At 39.2% G+C, this 5,511-nt stretch overlaps 1 protein-coding gene across 7 annotated transcripts in view; it reads right to left on the reverse strand.

Moving 5' to 3' along the window:
- The window catches only part of LOC126419883 (trichoplein keratin filament-binding protein), a 791,911-nt gene extending 786,524 nt beyond the window's left edge, over nucleotides 1-5,387 (reverse strand). For all 7 annotated transcript variants that reach the window (XM_050087142.1, XM_050087143.1, XM_050087140.1 and 4 more), the window contains exon 1: nucleotides 5,268-5,387. The gene's annotated coding sequence lies outside the window, so the exon portion shown is untranslated. The remainder of the gene's footprint in view (nucleotides 1-5,267) is intronic.
- Between the last annotated feature and the right edge of the window lie 124 nt (nucleotides 5,388-5,511).

Consider the following 5,511-nt stretch of genomic DNA (forward strand, 5'->3'; position numbering starts at 1 on the left):
GCATGAATACTAAGGTCCTATTCTTACACCCCGACCCGCAGGGGGGGTAACAAATAGGATGGAAACTTCACAATTCATATTCATCCACACTGATGACAATTTAAATTGGAACTCCTAAAACAACTTAGTTCAGTCACATTTTTGCTTAGGATCATCGCAAATCTGGGGGAGAGTACTTCATTAAGGGTACACCCGCAAATTACTGCACTTGATGAGATGACACTGTGCAGACCCAACTGTACATTTCATGAATGAAATACATAAATAAGTGGCAGGCCCGGATCCGAAAAGGGGGGGGGGGGGGGGGGGAGGCAAACAGGGGTATCTGCACCGGGCGGCAATTTCATGGAATCAAACATTGGAACATTCAGGTTGGAATGTCAACAATATTACGACAAGGAAAGTCGCTACTCACCATATAGCGGAGATGCTAAGTCGCAGATAGGCACAACTAAAAGACTTCCACAAATAAAGCTTCAGGACATTAAGGCCTTTGTCCCCACACACACACACACACACACACCCGTACGTACGACTTCAGTTGCCTGAGACTGCGGTCGTGAGTTGCAGTATTTGCGTGCGCACGCGTCTACGTCTATTGTTGACGAAGGCCTGTAATGGCTGAAGGCTTTATTTGTGCCAGTCTTTTTGTTGTGCCTATCTGCGACACAGCACCTCCGCTACGTTATTACTGATATGATTTTGAAACGCAACCCTGTTGGTTTTTGAACACATTCTAAGCTGATTTTTGAATGCGTGCGTAGTGTACGTGATGTGTCTGTCGCATCAAGAAACAAACACCTTCCCCGCAAACAAAAGGAGATACTACAAGAGCTGAGCCAAATGAACCCGAACGGATGAATGCCAGTCGCTGTTTGATTATGTGGTTGACTGGGTGTGCAAATGATAAGCGTTCTTATAGTAATTAGCGAAATCCATGGATTCAGACTACAAGAGTGGAAACAAACGACAAGCAGGAATAACAGGTAAGAAACATAACACATAATCTTCCCGGTGTATCCAAGAAAATGAAATTTTGACAAAAAAAAATTTGTCAGGGCGCTACCCTACTAGGGGCCAGTTGTACAGGTGCCGATTAGCAGCCGCTTTAAATTCTGTTCTCGAAATAGCTCTGAAAGCGCCTAACCAGAGAAGAAACGCGGAACCAAACCGGTTATTCCGGCAGGGTCAGTGAAGTTAACCGGACAATAAGTTTTGACAGTGCCTAGTGATGATAAGATGGTTTTTAGAACGAGGAAGGAAAAGGAACGGGAACATCACACAAATTATATGGAAGAATATGACGATTCCAAATTTATACAAAAATTTCGTAGTACTGCTACTTTTCGATCTCACCCTTGGGACACTGGAGCGTATGAACAAAATGTCAAACTATTTCCTAACATAAAACTTTTTGCCTGTAGTAGGCGTAATAGGCATTTGATATTGGTACTTCGTCAATTACATTCTGTCGTGCTATATATGTAAATGACATAGATAGAAATTTGTGCCAAAACAGTCTCGCCTATTTGGCGTGTGTTACAATTGCTGCACTATTAGAAAGGCGTATTTCGTTTTATCTAGCAGACAGTGACAAACTAGACGTTAAAAAGTACTATCTGTATTAACAGCTTTTTCAGTATTAGACAACGACATTTCGATTTCTCATGCAGCAAAAAATTTGACGAAATTTGATGAGTTGCAGATTCTTTCGCAGAAGGAAAGCATGAGGGTGTAAAGTAGTAACAAGATTAAAAAAAAAAAAAAAACTGCTGGGACCTAAGAACTGAAGAAATGTACTGTCTTGTTTGTCTCTAGCCTTTGCTGGTTTTGTGTTTCCTGTATTTAATTTTAGGTCACACAAAAGAGAAAGTTATTAGCTAATAGGCAATAAAGAGCGCAAATTTTCTGAAGAGTTCTTATTCCCCAGGTCACAAATAATCCCACCCAGTATTGTATTAATTGTGAGGTTTTTTTTTGTTTTTTTTTTTTTACGGGGGGTAGGATGTCAAACCGGCCGACTGGGAGCAGGAGATTTTAATTCCCACTGTTCTGAATATAGGTTTGAAGGCTTCCATTAAAAAAATGTACAAGTTTGAATTCCACAGAGCGAAATATAGTGATATAGTGACGTGCGATAGAGGAATGCTGTGTGACGGAGCGTGGCGCTGCATTTTGGCACACTTGTATCTCCTCGAACATATGTTTTATATAACAACCTCTTCAGAAAGATGTAGGCTACAAAATGAGCATTTTTTGAAAAAATAATTGACTTCCTATCTCGGAGGGGGGCGCGCACTACCAAGTTTTTGCCACGGTTCGGCAATTAAGTAAATCCGGGGCTGATACGTAGTTTCCGTCTTTACTTTGCCTTCTTCACACACATTCAAATAAGTAAAAGTCAAATACATTTTTATATTCCTTGTTCCTCGCGAATATCACTTAATAGCAGACAATGTTCGTTAAATGCTGTCTGCATGTGCTCCTGTACGCAGCTACTTGACGTGAAGATTAATGTTCGTTTTACAGAGAGGTGTTTCAATCCATCAGACGGGCTTTTATAGTACTGTAAACACCAGACACTATGGTTGTCCTAAGTAAGATTTTTTTTCCTTAGTTATATTCAGCAGTATCTCATTCGACAACACGGAAAATCACTGATCACTCTTTCAATAGCGCCGAATATTCATCGCCCGTTGCATTACTTCCTCCTCAGAACAGGGATTCACTTCAACAATTAAGTCTTTTCCTAGCAAATTAATTTTTTTTCTGTAACACACATTCCTGTACAATATTCCTTTCAACCAATCGCGACCGAGCGAGGTGGCGCAGTGGTTAGCACACTGGACTCGCACTCGGGAGGACGACGGTTCAATCCCGCGTCCGGCCCTCCTAATTTACGTTTTCCATGATTTCCCTAAATCGCTCCACGCTAATGCCGGGATGGTTCCTTTGAAAGGGCACAGCTGGCCGACTTCCTTCCCCTTCCTTCACAATTCCGATGACCTTGCTGTTTGGTCTCTTCCCCCAAACAACCCAACCCATCACGCATCCATTTCCAGGTTTTAATCTTAGAGATAAATTTGTTGCCAAACTTAAAAACCATGAAGTGTCATAGACAAATGATAGACGGAAACGAGCGAACCAAAAACCTTTCCATAATGAGAATTGTTGCTCACACCCATTATTTCCTTTACGCGACACCGCCATACCGTTTATTAAAATTTTTTCTTCCGTTCGTAACGACAGGGGCACATCACTTACCTCTTTCGCGATGAAACCTCTGGTCATGCACCCATTTATTATTTCCTTCTCGACTTTTAAATCGTTAAAAAAATCCAAATAAATTCACCCGCTCGTTTCGGCAGCTCGGGAAAAGAACTCACTCAAAATTAAAACATGTTCGAAACCGATCACAAACTGAATAACCGCCAAACTATTCACTTGTCAATACTAGCCAAAGGGAATACAAATGGTCAGAGAAAGAAAGCGAACTTCAAATTTTCACACGTAACGCATATCCCCGACTTGCCAGTGTTTTAGCTAATAAATTAATTAATGCATTCATTTTATGAAATGATCGTATTGCATTGTTGGCCTCGGGGCCCCTTCTGGGTTTGTTCAGCTGCTTACGTTCTAAATAGTTAATACTCCGCTGTCAAGATACGACTTGTATTTATATTATGAAACTGTAGTGTGAAAACAACAACAAAATAAGCAATGTATCGTGAGCTACATGTAATGCAATGTAACTGTTCCCCTATGTTGTAGGTCTGTTCGCATTTAGGGAAAAGCAGGAAATTTTACTCGGGGCATAAGCTACGGCTAAAGGGGGCGGCTTATAATTACATAAGGAAATTAAAAGAATTTCTGAATGGCATCTCCTTCTACTCATTAGATGAATTTTTGGATATAGTAAGTGGGTAATTCCCCTCCATCACCAAAAATAATATTAAGTGTCATGTAATATTTTGTGTAGTAATCTCTTGTATAGACACCTTTTATTAACCTGATACGTTCCATATCATTACGAAGTGTCGTATTCATGATCTATGGAACAAGCACTAATCTAATTTAATCATACAGAATACAATACCAAACTTCCGCGTAACTAAACATCCAAACTTCCGCATAACAATCTCGAGTCCGAGATGAAAAAAATTATATTTTAGGTAAAGCACTTTATATATGTTTCAAACGGGGTTAATTATTACGTAATATCTAACAGCCAAACTCTCACCTTTCCTTACACAGATCTCGGGCTAACCCACAGATTACACTGACATCACCCACAGATTACACTGACATCACACACAGATTTTTTGATTTACTGGCTGGCTTATATGCAGCTCACAGCCAGTCACCTTCAACCTACACTGTGTGTCGGGCTGTGCTACAGATCAGTCTGTCACCACAGTCGGCTTTTTAAACTGTTCACAACTTCATGCTAACCACAATATCAGAAATCTATTTATTATCTGACGCTATTTTTAACAAAGGTGATAGTTTATTAAATTGTCGAATATCATTGTCAGCACCATTTCATAAATGCCAAAATACGAAAAAAAACCCTATGAAGACGAGTTTAATCGTTCGATTGTAATTGTCATTTGAGCTAACGTATTACTTCTAATGCTAATTTCCACAGTAGCACAGGAACTAGACTATTACATCAGAATATTGTTATCACTTCATCAGTTCCTAATAATATGACATATATTCGATTTGAAATATAATTAGTCCATAAAGCAGACGACGATTTTTTCATATCGTCAATAATTATTTAAATATAAGAAATAAGTACAACAGGGCCATACATTTGGGACACGAAAACGTCAATGTATATGCCGCATCGAATTGCATGTCACTCACTTAACCAAATGCTTCATTCGGCCGGAAAGCGATCTCGTATCACATTGCAAATTAAGTTTTCGTACCCTATGTCCCTTAGTTACTTCAACAATTTTTTTTTTTTTAAAAAGGACCGTGAACACAATGCAATTTTATCTTCTACAAACATTACATATTTCGTCACTTGTGTTGGCGAAGAACTTTCCTTAACAGAAAGTAAAAGATTCGATCTGGGTGATTTTTTTGTATATATAATTTGTCTGTTAAAAATCTGATAGAATTGGTACATTGTTCCACGCGCCAAGATCTTTACGTGCATAACCGCTTGTTTTAGACATTCAAACGAATTCATCTATAAAAAAACGGTGTTGTACTATAAAACTAATAATCAACCTGGTATGTGCATTTTAACTTACCTCGCACAGCACTTCACACAACTGTCGGCTAACTTTCGTAGTTTGTACAAACTAAGCGCCGGTCGTAAACAAACATTCACAGTCACTTGTTTACAGAGATCTTATATGTTTTTTTTTTATTCAGAAGCGTCGTCTGTCATCAAAATTTGTGAAGTCGAACATACTGCAAGCATTAACAACTCTGATTGTAGGTCGACTCGTGTCTGACTATGTACCAGAAATAAACACTATGTACCAGAAATAA

The sequence above is a fragment of the Schistocerca serialis genome, chromosome 9 (genome assembly GCF_023864345.2).
Source record: "Schistocerca serialis cubense isolate TAMUIC-IGC-003099 chromosome 9, iqSchSeri2.2, whole genome shotgun sequence".
Taxonomy (NCBI): domain Eukaryota; kingdom Metazoa; phylum Arthropoda; class Insecta; order Orthoptera; family Acrididae; genus Schistocerca; species Schistocerca serialis.